This window comes from Acinonyx jubatus, chromosome A1 (assembly GCF_027475565.1).
Source record: "Acinonyx jubatus isolate Ajub_Pintada_27869175 chromosome A1, VMU_Ajub_asm_v1.0, whole genome shotgun sequence".
In the NCBI taxonomy this organism is placed as follows: Eukaryota; Metazoa; Chordata; class Mammalia; order Carnivora; family Felidae; genus Acinonyx; species Acinonyx jubatus.
In genome coordinates this window covers 19,676,500-19,700,421 of record NC_069380.1, presented here as the reverse complement: position 1 = coordinate 19,700,421, position 23,922 = coordinate 19,676,500, and the positions used below count along the sequence as shown (strand labels likewise).

The 23,922-nt window shown below is 40.7% G+C and overlaps 1 long non-coding RNA gene across 4 annotated transcripts in view; it reads right to left on the bottom strand.

Annotated features, from left to right (window-relative positions):
* The window catches only part of LOC113600963 (uncharacterized), an 86,901-nt gene that overhangs the window by 20,127 nt on the left and 42,852 nt on the right, over positions 1-23,922 (bottom strand). For 2 of the 4 annotated variants that reach the window (XR_008295274.1, XR_008295277.1), the window contains exon 3: positions 3,402-3,583. The exons of the other annotated variants lie outside the window; for them this stretch is intronic. This is a non-coding gene — a long non-coding RNA (uncharacterized LOC113600963). The remainder of the gene's footprint in view (positions 1-3,401; positions 3,584-23,922) is intronic. 4 annotated transcript variants of the gene reach the window in all.

Here is a 23,922-nt window from a genome sequence, read left to right as displayed (position 1 = left end):
ATTCTGCGTCAAGCCTGCCTTCAGATTTAAGCTGCAATACCATCTTCCCTGGATCTCAAGCCTGCCTACCTCTCTTGCAGAATTCAGACTTCCAGCCTTCACAATCATTTGAACCAATTTCTTGAAACAATCGCTTTCTTTCTCTCTCCTCTCTCTTTCTCTCTCTCTCACTTCCTCTCACTCTCACTCTTCCTCTTCCTCCCTCCTTCCACCGGGACATCCTATTAGTTCTGTTCTCTGGATAAGCTTAATACACTAGCCATATCAAGACCTATCAAGACCTATCAAGACAAGAGGGATGTGGTCCATGTCCTCCCTAATCTGTCACCATTCTAGTCAGAAGTAGTTAATTTTTTACTATAGATTCCTTGAATTCTTCAAAAACCCTTCTTATGGCAGTGGCTTGTATTTGTAGTAATTTCCTTACGAAGAAGTATGCTATCCCACTCCTGCCACTGAGCTACCTAGTGAAAGTGACTTCACATCTCTGAGCCTCTATTACCTCATGAGGATAATAATTTTCCTCAATAGTAAAATGAGGATAGTAATTTTCTTACTGAATTGATAGGGAATGTGCGTGCTCATTGTGAAATACATAGTTTGAAAATTGTATTTAATTCCACTGATCTCCAGGCAGTTTGTGTGGAAACGAGCCATATTATGTCCCTCCAGGCTTAGGAATGAAGACAGATCTTCAGGGTGAGGTGGTAGCTGATAATCTCAGAGCATAACCCATCTGTGGATCTAAGATTCAGCACACAAGGAGGTAAGTGTGTAAGGCAGCCCTACAAACAAAAGATCCACCCAAGACACAGATTGTTGACTAGGCTGAATACTCGAGATCTAGGGCACCCACCCACCTTGGGAGAGTGCCAGCAACCACCAGTATTTCAAGTAGACGGAATGCTCAGGTTAGGGAGTTCCTATTTTCCTTCAGCAAGTAGGCCCCAGAATTTTAGCAGGACATACAGACTCTCAGAATTGATTCCATCATGCAGACTCCCTTGCATCTGCATGTTGCATGGTCTTGGGGTGCAGAGCAATGTATGTGAGTTGGGTGTTGTAACTTTAAAGAGAAAGAACATGTTTCCCTCCCCCTTTTTTCTATTTTTCTGCTGAATATAATTAGACATCTTAGATCATGATGACAAGGACCACACCCTAGCATAGCAGAGCAATCAGAGTAAAAGCCTGAGTCTTGGTCGTTGTAAAGCTGCTATATTGGCCTTGAACTGCCTAAACGTATACTTTAATATTGTTTAGTGTTAGGACAGCCAAACTAACAGACAGCAGGGGATAGGAAAGTCTGTTAATTGTTAAACGGTAAGATTTTTCAGATATAGCTTAGGTATAAAGGACAGGCTAAATCTACAGACCCAGTCTGTGCTTTCCCTGGGAGGTGCCAGTCTTGGCTCCAACTTGTGGCCTGAAAATTACTCCCTTACTTATGGCCACAATTGCTGAATGCTGCCGCAGTCAGAGTTCCCGTGACCGAACTCCCTTGTGTGGTTTGATACAGGGCTGTGAGAGCCACTTCTGGACTCCTTGACCCTTTCCTAGGCAAGCCTGATTATGTGTTGGCATATGGTCACAGTCCTTAGCTTCGTTCCTGAAATTCTCTCCTGGTTTCTGATGGAAAATAAGACCTGGAGACTTAGACTTCAGAGACCACTGTAGTGAATGAGGAATAACCTGTCCGGCCCTAGAAGCCACTGGGATGATCACTGATTTAGTGCTTTGCATGTCTTTGCCCAGTGAGTATGAGCTTCAGCCTGAGATCAGCACTTCAGAAATTCCCTATAGTGGGGTGGCTGGGTGGCTCGGTTGGTTAAGCGTCTGACTCTTGGTTTCGGCTCAGGTCATGATCTCACAGTTCGGTTCATGAGACTGAGCCCTGCATTGAGCTCTGCGCTGACATCACGGAGCCTGCTTGGGATTCTCTGTCTCCCTCTTTCTCTGTCCCTTCCTTCACCTTTCTCTCTCAAAATAAACATTTTAAAGAAAGGGAATTCCCTATATTAAAATGGAGAACTCCGTTATCATTAAATATCTTGAAACTCATTCTGGGTCCTACATACACTTTGCAGATTTTCTCCACATTGCAAAAACTCCAAAACTGATAAATACAAGTCTATTTCTATTTCTTCCTGTGATAAAATATACACAAAATAAATTTACTATTTTAACTATTTTTAAGTGTACAATTCAGTAGCATTAACTACATTCTCATTGCTGTGCAACTATCATCACTCTCTATCATCCCCAACTCAAACACTGGATGTATTAACTCCCCATTACTCCCTCCCTCTAGACCTTGAATAACATTCCACTGAATTATCCATTCATCTGTCAATGGATACTTGGTTTCCTTCCGTGTTTTGACTGCACAGAAACTTCTGCAGCTCTGAACATGGGTGTACACGTTTATTCAAGTCCCTATTTTCAATTCTTTTGGGTATATACCTAGAGGTGGAATTGCTGAATTATATAGTAATTCTGTGTTTGATTTTTTTGAGGAACACCATACTGTTTTCCACAGCAGCTGCACCATTATACCTTCCCATCAGCAATAAATAAGGATTCCAGTATCTCTACATCCATGCCAATGTTTGTTATTTTCTATTTTTTTTCCTTTATGGTAGCCATCCTAATGGGTGTGAAGTGGCATCTGTCTCTCATTTTTAATGCCCTCAGTCAATGAGAATTTTAGAAGGTCCTACCAGGCAGTGGTAGTGTGAGTCTTGTAGCTCTGACTGTATTCTTTGATAAAGTGGTTAATAGAGGAGTTAGATATGGAATGGACTTGTCCATTGGCTTTCACACCTCATTCCTCAAAGCTCCTTCCCCAGTTTTCAACCAAACTACTTCTGCCTCTGATCTCATAGCTTTTACATAGTGCATGTCTGAGTAAGACTTTGTTTGATAAGAGATCCTTGGCTTAAAAGAGAAGTTTGAAAATTTCAACCTAGTCCATACTCTCTAAGGTTCAAAGAGATTAAGTGACTTCTCCAAGATCTTTCGGCCAAGTAGCAGAGATAGGATTTGAAAAGAAATGTGTCCAATGAGACGGAAAGCACGCCTAGTGGCAGTCATAACAAGCATGCGTCCTTTCAACTATTCATTCATTTCTTCAACATATGTTACACACATAATTTAACCGCCAAAAACAAATTCACTTACAAAATAGACTAGACTTGGGGTACCTGGGTGGCTCAGTTAGTTGAGCATCCAACTCTTGATTTTGGCTCACGTCATGATTCCAGGGTCGTGGGATTGAACCCCACAATGGGCTTAAGATTTTCTCTCTCTCTCTTTCATCTCCCTCTGCCCCTCACATAGGCACTCTCTTCCCCCCACCTCATTCTCTCTAAAATTAAAAAAATATAGAGAGTAGACTTTACCTTTCTCTCCCACCAATTCGACAAGGAGAGTGGTAAGGCACCAGGGGAATGAAACATGCTCGGTGGGCACCTTCATCTTAGTAGACAAGAGACCAACAATAACAACGAAACTTCATTCCTCCTAAGAGGAACACACGTGAAACACAGTTATGTTGGAGAAGTATGGGCAGAGTCAGTTCTTTCTAAAGAAAAAAAAAAGTATCAGAAGGCAAAATTTAAAAATAGTTATGGAATTAAAAATATTTCTGTAAAATGCACTGCATTAATACCACAGGAGATACACAGTTGAAGAAAATGGCATAGGCCATGCTTAGAAGAAGCTATGGCTTAGGACAAGCATCCAAATTACAACAAGCAAATACTTGAAAGGTCTGGGTAAAATAACAGTGCTGAAAGTTTTTTTAGAGATTTTAAAAAAGAGAACAATCACGTCTGGTTGGGGAAATTTCAGAACAGCGTTGTAAAGAACTTTGTGAAAGAGGATGCAAAGGAAGAATGCCGTGGCATATGCTCTGAAAGGTGGTTAGATGTTCAGCAGGTACCATGGGAAGCAAGGGAGAGGAGGCCAATTCAAGTAGGAGAAAGGATGAGCAAAGACACTAATGAGGCCAATTGCAAGTCATATTCCAGAATGTTGACTTTAGGTAGAGAATTGGCTATATATAGAGTAGTTGCATCTAAAAAGATGAGTTGAGAACATGTTGAAGGCATCGCCTAGAATGGCAGGCTGCAGAATTTATGCTGTACTAATTAGAAGGGTGAGGAGGAATCATCAATGGCTTTTCAGAGCACTGGGATTTCGGGACAGATTATACCGACTAGCAGTTTCTCTGTGCCCCAGGTTGTCATATGCAAAATGAGGAGTATGTGCTAAACGCACTGCTTTTGGAAGATTTCTCTCCCTTCCAATGTTCTATTTCAAAGAGGACAGGGACAACAATTATGGCTGTATCAATGAGGCAACTTGGTGCAACACACTTAAATATTTGTGCATTGGAATGAGTACAGAGTGGATTGGAGCTAGGGTTACATTTAGGAACTTATTACAACAGTTTAAGTAAGAAGTAAAGGCCCATAACTAGGACAATCATGAGACTGAACACTTAGTAGAAAAGCACACTGGAAGAAGGTACAGGACTTTGCAACAAATGGAGGGGAAAGGAAGAAGAAGGAAGAGAAGGAGGAGAAGGGGAAGAAGAAGAGGAAGAGGAAGAAGGAGAAGGAGAAGAAGGAGAAGGAGAGGACAGATGAGCGTGACTGAGCTTAGAGTAATTGATAATTGGGAGAATGATGGTCCTATTAACAGAAGTAGTGTAAGTTAGGAGGAGGAGCCAGTTTGGAGTTGTGGTAATGGAAGGTTATGGATTTGTTTGGGGAGCTATTGATTTTATAGTATCAGTGGCCCTCTGGGTCAAGTTACTCAGCAGGCAGTTGGATTAGCTTGAAGCTGGGGCTACATTCCTAGGAACCAGGCACTATGGTGAGAATTAAACCCATAGGTAAAAGAGGGAGGCAGCAGGAAGTGTGGAGGGAGTCCTGAGACGTGAAGCCTTGCGAGACAGCCATGTTTAAGAAAAACCTAGGGGAGATGAGACGTAATTAGGTAGATTAGAAGGGTAAGCAGAAGGAGGTCCTATTGTGCTTTGGAAATCCACGGGTGCCAGATAATAGGTACTGGCTCCTTCAGATTCACTCCCCACCCATCTCCATTCTGTTTTCAGCCCCAGAGGCTGCCCCGTATGGCTCCATGTCTTTGGCTTCAGGATGGGTATAGTCAAAGAGGTGTCTGGCAAGAGACCCAAAGGAGAGAGGACAGGGAAAGGTTGCCTTAGGGTGGATCTGACTCTTATCCAAACGTCACTCATAGGTCCTCGCAAGGCAACTGCTATACATGATTCTCTATGCTTACAGGCTCCATAACTTTCCCTTGCCTTGTCCCTTTTGGGGCCAAGAATGGTTAACTGCCCAGCTTCTGCCATATCTGAATTAATCCTATCCATATGGCTCTCTTAACTCTGCCTGCATTTTATAATTAGTCCCTTATAAATATTCCTAACTTCTCCTAATTTGAGTGTTCTGTTCTTCTCTTGTTGGGACCCTGATTGATATATCTGCTAAACCCTAATATGAACAGTAAGTACTGACTAGCAATCTGACTGGGAACACTGAGGTTGCCCTAGCCTCAATCAATAGTTCTTTTTATTTACTGGAATCAACAGCAAAATTTAATTTCAGCCATAATTCTACGCCGTTCTTGGACTCCTACCCAGATCCTGCTTGCAACTGATTAAAAAGAACCTTTCATAATCAAACTAAGCTAGGCCTAAAACCAACAACACACTTTTTGACCAAGATGCTGATCTATGCATAAAGAAAGTGAGCACACCTAGAGATAAGAGAGAAGCACCCCTGATTCTTGATCCTCTCAAGATGGGCACATCTGGCAGCCTCGACTAAATGCTCAAGATACAAAAGAATCCCAGCTCCTTGGCCATGTGATACTCCTAGTGCTGCCTGGAGGTCAGTAGCCATCCATTGTTGGTGGCCCAGCTTCTCAGGAACTTCTTGACCTCCAGAGCCATAACTTACACTGAGTTTCTAGCTTAAAGAAGACTCCAAGACAAGAATATCCAACTCCAGGTATCTAACCAAATCAATCCCGGGAGCCCGTGGAGACAAACTGAGCATTTAGTGGTCTTTTTCAGTGAAAATATTTTAGTGATGAGAATTACAGAGGGAAACTCCTGTAAGCCTGGGATAAGGAGGGGCATGGAGAGATTGGTCATGTTTCTGAAACTTGGCCTGTCCCTGCAGTGTTGAGGAATTTCTAAGGATGGGGTTGTGTGGCCTTGGCAGGGATAAGTTTTAGGTTTCAAAAGAGAAAAAGGTAGTCTCTGATAGTCAAGGAAACATGTCTAAGTGGTGAATAAGCACAGGCTCTGAGGTTTCAGGAGCAGCTGGGGTGGGAATACGGAGCTGTTGCTCATCTTATTATCACGTAGAGGCAGATTTGTGAGGCCTCCGTGTATTTCTTTGGTCAATGATCAGACCTATGGTACAGCTTCCCTGATCCCGAGAAAACATTGAGAATGAGCCATTTCAGAGACTTCTAAGCTCTTCAGCCTTGCAGGGTTTGGGTGGGGGTGGGAGGGGGTTGCAGATTTCTGATGAGTGACAAGTCCTGCTGTCAGGATTCTGCAGCAAGAGTCTTAAGGCTGGCAGACGCTGCTATAAAAGCAAGCACCTTCCACGCAAGGCAGTGCTTCTGGCATTTTACAACTGAAGTAGGATATACTCTGGGGGAGAGCCGTGGTTTAGTGTTGGAGAGAAGAGTGGCTTGGCAGGTAAACTCTGACCCCTCAGCTTAAAGAGGATGCTACGGGGAAGGGATCCTGAACTGTGAAATAGGTTTCTGGGGTGGCTTATATTATCTTTGGGCTTGTGGTTCCCATAATTATTGGTATTCTCAGTCTCACCTGGAGGATCTCAGAGTGAGAATGTTATCTTAGCCATCGGCAGTTTGATGGGTATTTTTTTAAGTTATTTCTTCAATGCATTTAGTACCTTCAACAGAAATGCCTGCCAGGATTTGCTATAAATAATCCCGATCAGGATAATCAAAAGCTGTAGCCATGTGACTTCCTATTTCCCCTTCGCTCTGATTTATATCTACAATGTTCTTTGAGATACAGCTACCCCTCTTTGTTCCTACTAATTCCTTGACCCAGAATCCTCCTGAAGGGTAGGTATCATTTTCTTTTCTTTCCTGAATGTACATGCATGTTAAAAATCTTTCTTGTAAGTGGGGAAATTTATAGCAAACAGAAAATGCTGCATCAGTTCAAGTTATCAGAGAAATCCTTCAGGAAGTGAAGCAAGTACATTTAGCTAAGCTGAGCAATAGCTACACAGTGATAATTTTGGGGAAAAAGAGGGAAAAGCATGACTGGAAAGTATAGGATGCAATAAAAGGGCAGTCTCAAAATGATAGCTCTGTGATATGGATATGATATTAAATTCATGTCTAATAACCAAATGTCTCATTCGCATAAGTACTTATTAAGTATCAGACACTGTTCTGAGCACATTGCCTACACCATCTGATTCAATCCTCACATCGACACTCTGAGGTAAGTACTGTCATGATTTATATTTGCTGATGGTGACTGTACCCAGGTCACACTGTTTGTAAGTAGTAGATCAAGCATTCAAATTTAGGGGCCGGCTTGGAGGCTGGTTACTCCTATGCCCATATGAAAACGATGGTGCTTTCAAAGGGGTGTGTGTATGTCTGTGTGTGTGTGTGTGTGTGTGTGTGTGTGTGTGTGTGTGTGAATGGTTGGTTTTCTTACAAGGGGACACTTTGCAAAGATGTGTGCAGAGATTAGGGAAAGTGCCCGGAGCTAGAGGCAGTAGAATTATCACCCCCAGGCACATAAAAGGACAGGAGGGAGAAGTTGGTGGAACTCTAAAGGAGAAACAATCATGCTATTCTGTTGGGGGACACAGCCAGCCGTGTGCTAGGACACACAGGAGCTGATTGGTAGCATTTTTGCCCAACTCTGCTTTCGGTGATGTCACATTGGCAACCATATAGGTTGTGATGATAATACTATGCCACAGAAATCAGCAAATACTACGAACAAGAACTCCTCCTCCTCCTTTTTTTCAGGGAGCCAGCTGTTACACATTTACAAGCACACTGCTGGATACAGCCAACCTGACGCAATCTCTCAATGAGGAAGCTGCGAAAACTCACACCTACATCTTGCTCTCAAGATGGAGACAGGACCAAGCTCAGTAGGAAGCCAGAGAACACTGGAGCCAGAACACTTTGTCCTGTTCAAACCATCCTCTGGGGGAGACAGCAGGTGGAGGAGGGTGGAGAGTAGACAGATACCTTCCAGTCCATCCTTATCACCCCCCGATTTCCCACATCAGTGGAGGTCACTTTGGCAGACAATTGGAAATACTGGATTTTCTAGTAGGGCCAGCAAATTAGTTCATCCTCTTCTTCTTTTTTAAACAATAGAAAGTGACTCTAAGTTATTTTTTATTTACCTTTATTTTTATTTACTTATTATATGTTACATATAATTATATATATATAATTATTTATTGCTATATTATTTATGAGAAAGTTATGAGATGGCTCAGAGAATCAAGAAAGGACCTAAAGAATAAGGCTCACGAAGGACAGAACCAGAACAGCTCTGGTTTAGCTAAGTGGTAGGAAGTAATCAGTGATGCCTTCAGAGCATCTCTGTTGAAATAAATCCCATTCCAATTTTTTTTTTCTTTTAACAGTCCTTCAGTGACCCTGCTCAAGATGAACTTAGAATAAAATTTGATTGGCCAACTTCAGTCAGTGATTACTCTTGGCAAGTAGAAGACAGGGTTCCTTGACAGTCCCAGTGAGACTCTCGTAATAAGAAGCCAGTAATTTCCAACAAGGAATTTGGACTGCTCTTAAAAAACGGGAGGGCGAATGAGTGCTGGGAAGCCAAGGAACAGTGCCCACTACCATCTAGGACATGACCTTGCTGCAGGGTCCCTCCTGAGTTGGGGGGCAGAGACCATTAATGTGGAAGTAACTGAGAATTAATTGTCCTTTAAAAATCTCCAGGCATAATGTCAATAGTTCAGAGTGTAACACTATTTGACATTAACAGAGTTCACACTGAAAAATCACAGGTATGTAAATAAATGTCGGAATGAAAATAAATAGGAAACTGAAAGAAAAGCTGAGATGTGCTGATGTTTAAGGAAGATCATACGTCACTGTTTTGCCAAACCTGATGAACAGATAAGTATGTTCCAGCAGCATTCAGAGTGAGTAGAAATTTTACAGTTAAACATGGAGCCAGGCAGGGGCGCCTGGGTGGCTCAGTCCATTAAGTGGCCGACTTCGGCTCAGGTCATGATCTCACAGAACGTGAGTTCGAGCCCCGCATCTGTGCTGACAGCTCAGAGCCTGGAGCCTGTTTCAGATTCTGTGTCTCCCTCTCTCTTTGACCCTCCCCCGTTCATGCTCTCTCTCTGTCTCAAAAATAAATAAACGTTAAAAAAATTTTTTTTAATAAAAAATAAAAAAAAAAGGGAGTCTGGCAGTAAGTAGGAGATTTTGTAGAGCACAAAGTTGTAAATACGATTTAAGAGAAAATGCTTGACCTTCCAGGCTGTGGCCCCTGACCTGCAATGTCCACCTGCTCTTTTCTCCACTTCATGCTCCGCTGCCCTTCAAGACCCAACACACATGTTTTTTTTCTTCCAGACCCTTCCTGGACCAGCTCAATCCAGCCCAAGCCATAATTGAATACCGCTTTTTGTCCTGTGAATTTGGCAGTTCCCAAATGACCCCTTGTGTTGTTACACAGTTCCGGACATGTGCCTCCAGACCTTCATCTGGGGTTTAGGAATAATGAAGGCAGGATCTATCTGGTGGCGAGAAGTTGGCTGTTGGAGATTTCATGTAACTTTTACAAAATTTGGTCTTTCTTCCCTTTTCTAGTTCCTCATCTGCCAAAACCGTGAAAATAGGGACCTTAAGAAGGGTTTGTCCTTCCTCTCTCTTTTTTCCTACCCCACAGTGTTCTTGAGAAAATCAGTGACAGTGAACACATAACAGCCCACATGAGACTTAATATTTTGTCTGACGCTCTTTGCCCTATCAGTCAAGATCTCCCGAGCACTCAGGAAGATCCTTGCAATGGTTGCAATATCGGTAGTAGTTATCTCATGCTGCATGTTCTTCTTCAATGACTTCATCTACTTGGGCAGTTTCAGCTGTGGTCTTTAAGGGGCTAACTCTCCATCTGCCTCTAGCTGACCCATCTTCCAAGCCCCAGGCCCATATTTCCAACTGGATGTTCTGTCGACATCAGTGTCAGTATGTCCTGAATTGAACCCATCCTTCCATACAGACTTAGTCCTTCTTTTGACTGAAGCCCCTGACCACAATCAGAACTGGGCTGCATACCGCTTATGCTTGACATCCTGGAAATATCGAAGTTCCAGCATCTCCCCCATCACTGTCTCCCACCCAGGAACCCGGTTGAGCCTACCACTGTGTTCCTAAGGTTCCATTTTCTCTGCAGCCCCATACCTGACCTTCATTAAATCTCAGCCTTGCAAGAATGTCCTGATTAGTCTCTGCCCATCACCTCAGCCCATGCCCTAGGCTGTCATTAGAGTTCTGTTCCTAAGACACTGGCAAGATTGTGTCAAACCCCAGCATCCTCTCCACCCACCAAAGTTTATAGTCTCCCTGCTCTTGCATATGAAGAGCTGTGCAACTCGAACTGTGCACAATGTGTAGCCCCAATAAAACTTTCTGGCCTCGTCTCCTCTACAATCCCCAGACCTGATGCCACCCACTTGTTTCACGGTTCCTGAATACGCCCTCCACTGTCACACAATTAACTTTGTTGAAGTTATTTCCTTTGTCTTGAATAGTCTTGTCACTCAGGTTCTGCTTAATCTTACATCTTCCCAGACACTTTACTAATCGTCACAGTTAAAATTAATTGTTCCTTCAAGTAGTAACTGCCATTATAGAGAACTGAGCCTGCACCGGGGGATTTACGTACATTATCATGTTTAGTCCTCACCGCGCTTGGGCAAGTTAGGTATTACAGGCCCATGATTCCTCATCCAAAGCCTTGAAGCCAGCTGTGCTTCCAAGTTCAGAAGTCTAGTTTTTAGAAAGGTAATGTAGCGGGAAGTGTCTCAGTTTCCCCATCTGTAAAATGGGGGGGAAAGGTACTAGCCAAGTACCTCTCTCATGGGATTGTTATGAAATAGGCAATGTGTTCCTTCAGAGGAGGGCCTAGCGAAGTGCCCTTATTAAGTGCATTGTGGGGTCTATTTACTTGATTGTTATAAATAACATATAATAGCTTATGAGCAAGACCTCACTAGGAAAATAAATGGCTCTCACTTTTATAGTTACCTAATTTGTATCGGGAAAGCAATTTGGATGGTGATAAGAGCCCTCATTTTGCTGGATGTTGTGTTTCTTTTTCTTTCTTTACTTTCATTTCCTTCCACTACTTACCACACCCTTTACTCAGCATTTCCTATCAAAATCACAGGCCTCCTGCAACTGCAGTCAAAAGTCTTCCTTCATTTTTCTGGCCTATTTTACAATTAATTCATATTTTTCTCTGGCAAAAAAAAAAAATTATGCTAGATCGTCATTCCCTTCTTCTCTGACAAAAATACTTATGACAATTATGCTAGTTTTTAGTAATTCAATGCAAACATCACCAACACACTCATTTGTTTTATTCTTTTATGGGCCCTGGATACAGAAGAGACCAAGAATGTAGTGCTGGCTGGCAGGGACCTTGAAGATCAGCTAGTATGCATGACCTGGGTCTATTTACTTATCTTTTCTACTTGAAACAAAGGAGAAGAGGGCTCCTTCTCAAGCTTGCACAGCTAGTTAGTGACATAACACTTGCTAGATCCCAGCTGCCCCCACTCCCACCTCTTCCCCCCAGTCCCCAAGCAACCACTGATGCCCTCTCTCTCACCGTAGATTATTTTCCTAGAATTTCACAAAAATGGGATCAAACACTATGTATTTTTTTGACTCTGGCTTCTTTCACTCAACATACTGTTTTTGAGATTCATCTACATTGTTGCCTGGAATTGGAAGAGTCTTCTTTTTTATTGAGTAGTATTTTCTTATAAAGATATATCACAATGTATTTATCCATTCTTCTGCTGATGGATGAGTGTGTTATTTCTGGGTTCTGACTATTATGAATACAACTGCTATGACCATCCTTGCATATGGCTGTTTGTAAATATATATTTTCATTCCCTTTGGGTAAATACTTAGGAGTAGGCTTGATGGGTCATAGGATAAGTACATATTTCATTTTGTGAGAAATTACCATTTGCTTCATCATGTCCACCTAAAGTTGGGGTTATCAGTTGTATTAGCCAGGGTTCTTCAGAGAAACAGAACCAATAGGCTATAAATGAGATTTATTATAAGGAATTGGCTTATGTGATTACAGAGGCTGAGAAGTCCCATGATCTGCCATGGGAGACCCCAGAAAGCCAATGGTGTAATTCAATCTGAGTATGAAGGCCTGAGAATTAAGAGAGCTGATGATGTAAATACCAGTCCCTGGGCCAGAGAAGATGAGATGAGATGAGATGCCCCCACTGAAGCAATAAGGCAGAAAAACGGGGGAATTCCTCTTTCCCCTACCTTTTGTTCTAGTTAGGCCCTTAATGGTTTGGACGATACCTACCCACACTGAAGAGGGCTGTCTATTTCACAGAATCCATCAGTCCAAGCACTAATCTCATCTGGAAAATCCTTACAGACACACTCAGAAATAATGTTGAGCCAAATACCTGGTGAATCCTCTAATCCAGTTAAATTGCCATATAGAATTAACTTTCACATTAGTCTTTTAGTCTTTCTAGTGAGTGTGAAGTTGTACTTATTGTGATTTGAATTTGCATTTTCCTGATGACTCATCTGTGTTTCCCTGATGAATCTTCACGTGATTATTGGCCATCCCTTATACCTTCTTTTGTGAAGTGTCTACTCAAATCTTTTGCCCATTTTTAATTGAGTTATGTTTGTCCTTTGAGTATTGAGTTACAAAAGTTCTTTATGTATTCTGAATACAATTCCTTTGTCAGATATATGTGTTACAAATATATTCTTCTAAATAGGTGGCTTACATTTTCATATTATTAAAGATGTCATTGGAAGAGCTCATTTCAAAAATTTTAACGAGGTCTAATTAATCATTATTTTCCTGTGTAGGTTGTGGTTTTTTGTATCCTATCAAAACACCTTTTTAAAAATGTATTCCAGTGTCATAGAGAATTTTCTCCTATTTTTTTCCCCAAAGCTTTATTGTTTTAGCTTTTGTATTCATGTCTATGATCCATTTTGATTTATTTTTGTGGATGGTATGAGGTGAGTTGGGTTTTCTTTTTTTTTCATATAGATTTCTCGTTGTTTCAGCACTGTTTGTTGAAAAGATTTTCCTTTCCACTGAATTATCTTTGTACCATTGTTGAAAATCAATGGACCACAAATGTGTATCTCTATTTCTGTACTCTGTTCTATTTTGTTGATCTATATGTCTATTGTTAGGACAAATCACACTGTCTTGATTACTGTAGCTTTATAGTAAGGCTTTAACTAGGGTAATATCTCCAATTTTTTTTTCAAAATTGTTTTGGCTATTCTTGGTCATTTTATAATCAGCTTGCCAATTTTTACAAAAAAGTTCTGTTGGAATTTTTATTGGAATTGCACTGAACCTATAGATCAATTTTGAATGATAGTCATTCTGACAATCATTCATATTGGAAATATGAAGTCTTCTAATCCATAAACATGGCATATTTCACCATTTATTTCAATCTTTAAATTCTCTCAGTAGTATTTTATTTTGTATTTTTCAGTGTTTAGGCTTTGTACACATTTCATTTTCCATAACATTACATTTTTATGGTATAAACAATTCTAATTTTCTTTTTTTTCCTAATTTTTTCGAATTATTCATTGTATAGAAACACAATTGACTTGTGTATATTAACCTATGTCTTGAGCACTTATGAGTACGAGTAGCTTTTTTTCTTAGCTCTTCAAAACTTTCTACAAATAAAGTAATTTCATTTGTGAATAAAGTCAACTTCACACCTCCATTTTCATTTTTTGTGCCTTCATGCCTTCTGTTTCTCTCTTTCCTTTTTTTTTTTTTTTTTTTTTTTTTTTGCTTCATTGTCCTGCCAGAATCTCTAGCACAATGTTCAATAGAAATGGTGAGAATGAGGCGCCTGGGTGGCTCAGTCAGTTAAGCGCCTAGCTCTTGGATTCAGCTCAGGTCATGATCTCACAGTTTGAGTTTGAGCCCTACATAGGGCTCTGTGCTGACAGTGTGAGCCTACTTAGAATTCTCTCTCTCCCTCTCTCTGCCCCTCCCCCCATCAAAATAAATAAATAAACTTTAAAAAAATGTGAATTGCTCCCCCATCTCCCCCAAAAGAAATGGTAAGAATGGACAAGCTTGTTGTATTGCCAGTTCTAAGAAGAAAACGTACAGTCTTTCAACACAAAGGATGATCTTGGCCTTAAGACTTTTTGTTTTGTTTAGTTGATGTCCTTTATTAGGTTGAAAAAGTTACCTTCTATTCTATGTTTACTGAGAGACTTCATCAAAATTTACTCTCAATATGATAAGTTACACTGATGGATGTTCAAGGGCTAACCAACTTTGCATCTTGAATAAACGTGTTATTTAAAAATTTTTTTAAATAATTAATTTTGAGGGAGAAAGCATGAGCAAGGAGGGGCAAAGACAGAGGGAGAGAGAAAGAATCCCAAGTAGGCTCCCCACTGTCAGCCCAGAGCCTGAATCAGGGGCTCAAACTCAGGAACCATGAGATCATGACCTGAGCCAAAATTAAGAGTTGGACATTTAACCGACTGAGCCACCCAGATGCCCCACGTTATCATTTTTATATCTTGCTCGTGATGTATTATCCTTGTTATATCCTGCTGAATTTTATCTGCCAAAATTTTGTTTAAGATTTTTGCATCCGTACTTGTGAGGAATATTGGTCTATAGTTTTCTTCTTTTGTAACATCTATGCCTGGTTTGGGTGTCCCGTTAATATTGGCCTCATACAATGATTTATTAGGAAATTATTCCTTTCTCCTGTGTTTTCTCAAATAGTTTTTGAAGGATTTGTATTATTTCTTCTTTAAATGTCTGGTAGAATTCACCAGTGAAGCTGTCTGGGCAAGGTTTTAAATTATTAATTCAATTTCTTTAGTAGGTATGAGTTTGAATTTTCTATTTCTTCTTACGTTAGTTTGGTAAATTCTATCTTCCAAGAAAGTTATCTGTTTCATGTAAGTTGTCAAATTTATGTAACTTGTTCATAATATCTCCTTATTATCCTTCAATGCCAGTAGACTGTATATATTCTTTTATCCCTGATATTGTTCATTTGTACTTTCTCTGGTTTTTCATTGATCTTTTCAAAGAACTAACTTCTGCTTCCATTAATCTTCTCTGTTTTTATTTTTTGTTTCATTCACTCCTGCTCTTTCTTTCTGCTGCTGACTTTAATTTGCTCTTCTTTTTCTAATTTCTTAAGGTCAAAACTTATATCATTGATGGACTTCAAGCTATTATATTGTAATACTTCAAGTATTACAAAGCTGTAAAAACTTGTATCATTGATATTAGACCTTTTCTCCTTTTCTAATATAAACATTTAAAACTATACCTTTTACTCTAAGTACTACTTCAGCAAAACAAATTTGAAATATTGTGTTTTCATTGTCATTCAGTTCAAAATATTTTCTTTTCTCTCTTGCGATTTCTTCTTTGACTCATGGGTTATTTAGATATGTGCTATTTAATTTTAAAGTATTTGGTGCTTTCCAATTTGTTTTATTGTTATTATTTCTCATTTAATTCTGTTGTGGTCAGACAGTAGGCTACATACAATTTCAGTCTTTTGATACCTACTGAGACTTATTTTATGGTCCGGGATATGGTCTGTCTTGATGAACATTTCATGTGTACTTGAAAAGAATGCGTTAGTCTAAATTGTTGAGGGTATTGTTCTACAAATGTCAATTAGGTTATAGCAGATACGTTGCTCAGATCTTCTTATATCCTTATTATTTTGGCTGTTTGTTCTATTAATTACTGAGAGAAGTATATTAAAATCTCCAACTCTATACATTTGTCTATTTTTCTTCACTTCTATCAGTTTTGCTTCACATTTTTGAAGCACTACATTTATTTTGTATCATAACAATAGATAATATATTATCATAAAATGTCCCCTCTCCCTCTTATTATATTTTTTTCTTAAATTCTGTTTATCTTTTATTAATACAGACACTCTAGCTCTCTTCTGCTTACAGTTGGCCATATAGATACATAGATAGATAGATAGATAGATAGATAGATAGATAGATAGATAGATGCTTTTACTCCACTTACATCACTGTAATGAAAGTGAAACTCTTACAGACAGCAAATGATTGGGTCTTGCTTTTTTATCCGATCTGACTCAGTCTCACAATCTCTGTTTTTTGATTACAGTGCTTATTCAATCTAAATTTAATGTAATTTTTGATCTGATTGGATTTTGGTCTACCAGTTTGCTATCTGCTTTCTATTTGTCTCATCTGTTTTTGTTCCTGTTCCTTTTTTCTTACTTTCTTTTGTGTTAATCAATTATCGGTAGCATTCCATTTTAATTCCCGTATTGACTTTCTAACTGTATCTCTTGGCATTATTTCTTTAGTGATTGCTCCAGGAATTACAATCTTTACTTTTTCACAATCTATTTAGAGTTAATGTTGAATTAACTTAAAATTTGAAATATAGGAACCCTGGGACAATATGGTTCCACTTAACATTCACTCATTGTCTGTGCTAGTGTTTTATCTATATATTACATCTGTGCCTATTATAAACCAAATAATACTAGATTCCAAGTTTCTTCTCTTTTATGCCTGATTCATGAAGAGATAGTGAAGTCAAACAATACTTTTAATAGTTATAACTTGACCCAACAAGGTCAAAACCAATTTCTCATTGCACTAAAAAGTTTCCAAAAACATTTCATGTCTTTATGTCATGAAAGCTAGTGATTGAGGAAACCTGAGCAGCTCATTGAGGTTTATTCCTTGCCTCTGAAACAAACGTCTGGGATATTTACATTTCAAAGGAGAAAGAGAATTAAAAATCCTCTTGTCAGCACTCTCATTTTGTTCCCAGAGAAGTGCATCCAGATATGCAAAGGGCTGATCTAAGATCACATGCATTCATGCATTTAGTAATTCACTGAAAAATTCACCATTTGTTGTGAAAAATGTTTATTAAGTGCTTACCATGTCCCTGTTAATGGAGATACAAAAATGAGTAAGAACTAAAAAACACTGAACTGTACCCTTAAAACAGGGGAGTGTCATGGTAGGTAAATTGTACCTCAGATAAAGCTGTTTTAAAAAATGAGTAAGATCCAGTCCTTTCCATCAAGGAGATCATAGTGTAATGGAAGTGTAAGGCACATAGAGGCAATTACAACAAAATGTGAACATGCTGTAACAGACCTATATGCTTTGCCACTTAACACTGGAGTACCCTGGGGCTCAGGCTTGGACCTCTTCTATTTTCTTTCTACACCACTCCCTTTATGATCTCATTCAGTGTCATGGCTTTTTTTTTTTTTAATGTTTTTATTTATTTTTGAGACAGAGAGAGGCAGAGCATGAGCAGGGGTGGGGCAGAGAGAGAGGGAGACACAGAATCAGAAGTAGGCTCCAGGCTCTGAGCTGTCAGCCAAGAGCCCGACGCGGGACTCGAACTCTCAGACTGTGAGATCATGACCTGAGCCGAAGCCGGACGCTCAACCGACTGAGTCACCCAGGCGCCCCCAGTGTCATGGCTTTAAATATCAGCTGTATGCTGATGACTCCAAAATTTCTATCTCCAGCAGATGTCTCTCCCAAACTCCAGACTCATGCACCCAATCGACAACCTGACATCTCTGCTTTAAAAGCTAATTAGTATCTCAAACTCAACACCTCCAAAACCACGTTCCTCATCTTCCCCTCCAAATCTGCTCCTTCGACAACCTTCATCATCCCAATGCATCAACAGTTCCATCTTCATAGTTGCTCAGGCCAAAAAACCTTGAAGTCATCTTTGACTTGTTTCTTTCTGTGATTTAATCCATCATGAAATGCTATTGGCTCTACATTCAACATATATCCAGAATATATCCAGAACATATATCCACTACTTACCATGTCCCCTGCTGTAATCCTGGTCCCAACCACCATCTTCTCTTGCATGGATTATTGCCTTATTTCCCCAACAGTCCACATTCTATAAAACACAGGAACCTTTAAAAATGTAACTCAAGTGAAATCAGTTCTCTGATCAAGCCCTCCAATGGTTTCCTGTCTCCCTACTAGTTAAAGCTGAAGTCCTCACAGTGGCCTCAAAAACCCCACAAAATCTGGGCTCCCATCTCCATTCTATTATCTTTCCTTTTTTTTTAATGTTTTTGTTGTTGTTGTTGTTGTTTTGTTTTTTAATTTTTGAGACAGAGAGAGAGACAGAGCATGAGCAGGGAAGGGGCAGAGAGAGAGGGAGACACAGAATCGGAAGCAGGCTCCAGGCTCCGAGCTGTCAGCACAGAGCCCGACGTGGGGCTTGAACTCACAGACTGTGAGATCGTGACCTGAGCCGAAGTTGGACGCTCAACCGACTGAGCCACCCAGGCGCCCCACTATTATCTTTCTTATCTAGTCTCCCCTACTGCTCTTTCTACTTTGTTCCATGCATATGAACTTCCTTGCTGTTCCTCAAATATTACTGGCAAGCTCTTACTTCAGGACCTTTGAACTTGCTGTTCCCTCTACCTGGAGCTCTCTTCATCAGATATCCCCGTTGCTCACTTCTTCACCTGTTTCAAGTCTTTGTTCGGATGTCACCTCCTCACTGAAGTCTCCCCTGATTACCCAATTTTGATTTGGAAGCATCTCACTAGTACCCCGGCACTTCTATTGCCCTTCCCACTCTATTTTCTCCATAAGCACTAATCACCTGAAATCTGCCTCATAAACAACTTACTTTTTTGGTTCATTTTCTGTTTATCCTCAATAGGCCAAGAGTCCTAGGAAGGCTTGTCTGTATGTTCATAACTGTTTCACAGGGTCGAGCACAGCAAGGTATTCGAGAAAACATTTGAATGATTGTATCAATATGCCTAGTACTCTTAAGAGAAGAAAATGGGTGGGTTTTCTTCTGTGACCAGGCCAGGTTTTTTTGTTTGTTTGTTTGTTTGTTTGTTTGTTTGTTTTTGTATGTTTGTTTGTGGGAGGGCTACAATGGAGGAAAGGTTGCTAGATGTTAGGGGAAAGTTAATTGTGCAAGTGACAGTTGAACTTGTCTGTGAAGGATGACCAGGAATTTGCCAGACAGAGAAGACAGTAAAGGGCATTCCAGGTAGAAGCAGCAGCATGTGCAAGGGCAATATTTTCCAAAAGCATGGCATGACCGTTAAACGTCAACGAGTGGGACATAGGGGCAGGGTCGAGCAGGCAAAATGAATTGACAGGGCCAGAGAGGAGGCCTGGAGGGCTGGTCAGAGCCAGCCACGAAAGACAGAGTTAGATTAGACCTAGGTCTTCCAACTCCCTCTCCAGTGCTTTGTCCACCGCTTCAGAAGGACTCTCTTTTCAGCCCAAAACTTACTTTTCCTTTGGGTGTTACAGGTTGATGCCTTTACCGCCCATGTTTTCCTTCATAAATAATTGTATTCATAACCCCAGAGTGTGAGGTCTAAGACACATGATTCTAAAAGTATGTACATTGTAAAAACAAAAAGCTGAAAGCATTTGTATTTTGAGATAGATTATGTAGATTTTTGATTTCTCAAATCCAAAAGACTGATTGTTTCAAATCAAAATTTCCAAAGAAGTGACAGTTGGTGCCTGGTGCAAGCCTACTTTCACCATCAATTTAGAGTTCAAACTCTATAGGAAAAAAATGCCAATGATCTAACATGCAGAGGGCTATGGAAATGGATGTAAATTTGGGAAGAATCAAAAAATGTTCTCCACAATTTTCTGGCAGCTGACAACTGACAATGATATATTAACTATTATATATTTGAATTGTTAAATTAAACAACAAGGGGGGCGCCTGGGTGGCTCAGTCGGTCAAGCGGCCGACTTCGGCTCAGATCATGATCTCGCGGTCCATGAGTTCGAGCCCCGCGTCGGGCTCTGTGCTGACAGCTCAGAGCCTGGAGCCTGTTTCGGATTCTGTGTCTCCCTCTCTCTGACCCTCCCCCGTTCATGCTCTGTCTCTCTGTGTCTCAACAATAAATAAACGTTAAAATAAATAAATAAATAAATAAAATAAAAAATTAAACAACAAGGAGTAGGATATTGTATGTAGTAAAAGTGATCGTGGACTATAATATTGTTGTTTTAGTCTTTTTAAAAATTGTTTTATTCTTAAAAGCGATATTTTTTATACTTCAATTTTTCTTAATTCCATTTGTAAAGCTGAAGATTTGCACCTTTTTATTAACTTTGTCAGAGTTAAGTATTAAATATTAAAAATAGGCAATAAGCAGACCAATTATACATTAATTCATTCAACAAATATTTGACAGCCTATTATGAACAAGGAATGTAATCTGGTTTTGGATTCCACACGACACAAAAGCAAGTAGCTATTTCTCTTTTCTTAAAATAACCATGAGGAATACGTTGATCTAGAGGGTGGAGATTAACCATTCAAATCAATTTGTAAATTTATAGTTTTACTTGATTTAAGAGTAAACAGTTGTGAGAATACCCCAAAAGTCCTACGGAAAGCATATCATTTCCATTTACCTGTGTGCATAACAAATGACTAAAATTTTGTTGGAAGTTGTATCAGCCAATATTTATCTTCAACGGGGATTATTTCTAAGATTCCTTACATTGGCATGAACTGAAACTGCATCCAGCACTTGGGAGCCTGATACTCCTACAACAAGATCCATTTTCTCTGTATAAACATATATCCGCATAGTATTTTTAAACTGCATTTCTTGCAATATGTGGCAAGAGCCACACAGATGTTCTGTCACTCTGACCTAGCAATTCTACTCCCGGGAACTTATCCAAAGGAACAAATTCCACAGAAGCAAAAATCTATATGCACAAAGATTTTTACTACAGGGCCATCTATAGCAGCCAAACTTGAGAAGCAATCCAAGTTTCTATAACAGGAAAATGATTTTAAAAAGTGTAGTGCATCAACAAGATGCCATATTACGTGGTCATTAAAAGTCAGAATCGTGAAGACTGCGGAAGTGTCCAAAATATTTTTGATAAACCTTAAATTAAAAGATAGTATTTTAGAAATGGCACTTACAGGGGCGCCTGGCTGGCTCGGTCAGTTAAGCATCCAACACTTGCTTTCAGCTCAGGCCATGATCTCTTGGTCATGGGTGTGGAGCCTGCTTGGGATTCTCTCTCCCTCTGCCCCTCCCCGACTCATGCTTTTTCTCTCCCTCTCTCTCTAAAATAAAATAAAATAAAATAAAATAAAATAAAAATGGCATTTACATTGTGATTATAAATATGTAAAACTAGATGAACATGTGCAGGACTAGAAGATAAAATTGAGAAAGGAAAACGAGTCTGTTCAGATAGAGGAATTAGGAGTGTGTTTTACTTTTTATAAAAATTTTTCAAGTTTTTGGGGCACTTGGGTGGCTCAGTCGGTTGAGCATCCGACTCAGGTCATGATCTCACGGTTTGTGAGTTCGAGTCCTGCGTCCGGCTCTGTGCTGATAGCTCGGAGCCTGGAGCCTGCTTGGATTCTGTGTCTCTCCCTCTCTCTACCCCTCCCCTGCTCACGCTCTGTGTCTCTCTGTCTCTCAATAATAAATAAATGTTAAAAAAACATTAAAAAAATTTTTTTCAAGTTTTGTTACATCAACTTTTTTTTTAAGTAATCTGTACACCCAATGTGGGGCTTGAACTTACACCCCCGAGATCAAGAGTCAAAGGATCCACCGATTGAGCCCGTCAGGCGCCCCTACATCAACTTTGCAACTGAAGAGTGTGTCATGCGAAATCAACCCACACCGTAAAGATATGTCCACGTAGATCATAAATAAAAGCTGGGTGTCTACACAGTTGACCCATTTGTGCTCCCTGTGAGCTTTCTACTGTAGTCCTCTCTGTAACTATAGTTAGTTATCTCCAACCCCAATGTGGCTGCATTGGAGATAAGGCCTTTGAGGAGGTGATTAAGGTGAAATGAGGGGATCGGGGTGGAGCTCTGATCCCACAGAACTGGCGTCTAAGAAGAGACACCGGAGGTCTCTCTCTCTGCCACGTGAGGACACAGTAAGAAGGCAGCCACCTGCAAGCCAGGCACAGGGCTCTCACTAGAACCTGATCATGCTGCCACCCTGATCTCAGACTCATAGCCTCCAGAACTGTGAAAATAAATAAATAAATAAATGTTTGTTGCTTAAGCCACCCAGTCTGCAGCCCAAGCAGACCAAGACACTAACCTCCAAGAACCACGTGGATTCTGTCGGCACAGCGTTCCAGGTAGACAGCATGGGCACCGGGGACACAAGGTGCCCCTCGCCCTGCGTGCCAAATGTCCAGCTTTGGGGGCACGTCCAGAATCGGTAACAGCAATGTAAGTTCTGCCAGCTGTGGCAGTCCTTCACATGCCGGGTGTTCAACGATTAGGTGATTTCGTGTGTGAACACGACAGCACACCCGCACACCAACGTATGCATGCACTCTTCCAACAAATATGTATTGAGCACCAACTGCGTGTGGGTTGAGCACATCGGTGCAGAGGATGCAGCAGTGATCGGAACAGACAAAACTCCCTGGCCTCAGAAAGCTGATCTTCTACTAGGGAGGACAGGTGATAAATGAAATGAGTAAGCAAAATATATGGTATGCTCCATAGTGGTGAGCGTTAAGAAGAAAACTAAGGCAGCAAAGGGGCTAGGGAATAAGCAGTGATTTTCAAGAGAGAGGTTAGGGGAAGTCTCACCAAGAAGGTACCAGTGGAATGAAGACCTGAAGCAGGTAAGGGAAGGAGCCATGCGGATATCAAAAGAACATTCCAGAATGACAGAAAGGCAAAGAGTCTGAGGTGTCTTTGAAAATCACCAAGCAGGGGGAGATGGCAAAGAAGAGAAGAAACGAGGGGAGAGAGGTGAGGGGCAGTGCAGATCACACAGAGCTCACAGAGCATTCTACTGACCTCACCTTCTCCACTTGGACACAGTCGGCTTCACATTGTAACAAAGTCTCTTCGGCTGCTGTGTGGGCAGCGCAGCTGCTAAGCAAAAGCATTGGAATACCTGCCCTATTGGCTCCCCCGGGGCTGCGGTAGCCAATTACCACAAACTGGTGGCTTACAGCAACAGAAATGTGTTCTTCCACCTTTCTGGAGGCCACAAGTCTGAAATCAAGGTGTCTGCAGGGGTGGTTTCTTCTGGACCCTCTGAGGGAGAATCGGCCCCGGGCCCGTCTCTGCTTCGGGCCGTTGCAGCAATTGGGCTTGGAGCTACTTGTCACTCGAATCTCTGCTTCTGGCTTCACCGGGCCTTTTCCCGTGTATGCGTGTTTTTCTGTGTTTCTGTGTCTGAACCTCTCTGTCCTTCCTCTTATGAAGACACCAGTTGTTGGATTAGGGCCTGTTGTAATCCAGTATGACTGTATGTTCATCGATTACATCTACAAAGACCCTATTTCCAAATAAGGTCACATTGACAGGTTCCAGATGAACATGAATTCTGAAGGATAGTATACAGTTCGCTAACACACCTATCGCTAAAATAGTGCATTTAGGTGTATGATGAAAAAACTAGGCTTGTTTTTTCAGGTCTATTCCTGCAGTTTATAGGAAGGAAAACACCGTGTGAAATGAAAGGTGATCACTTACCAAGATGGAATTGG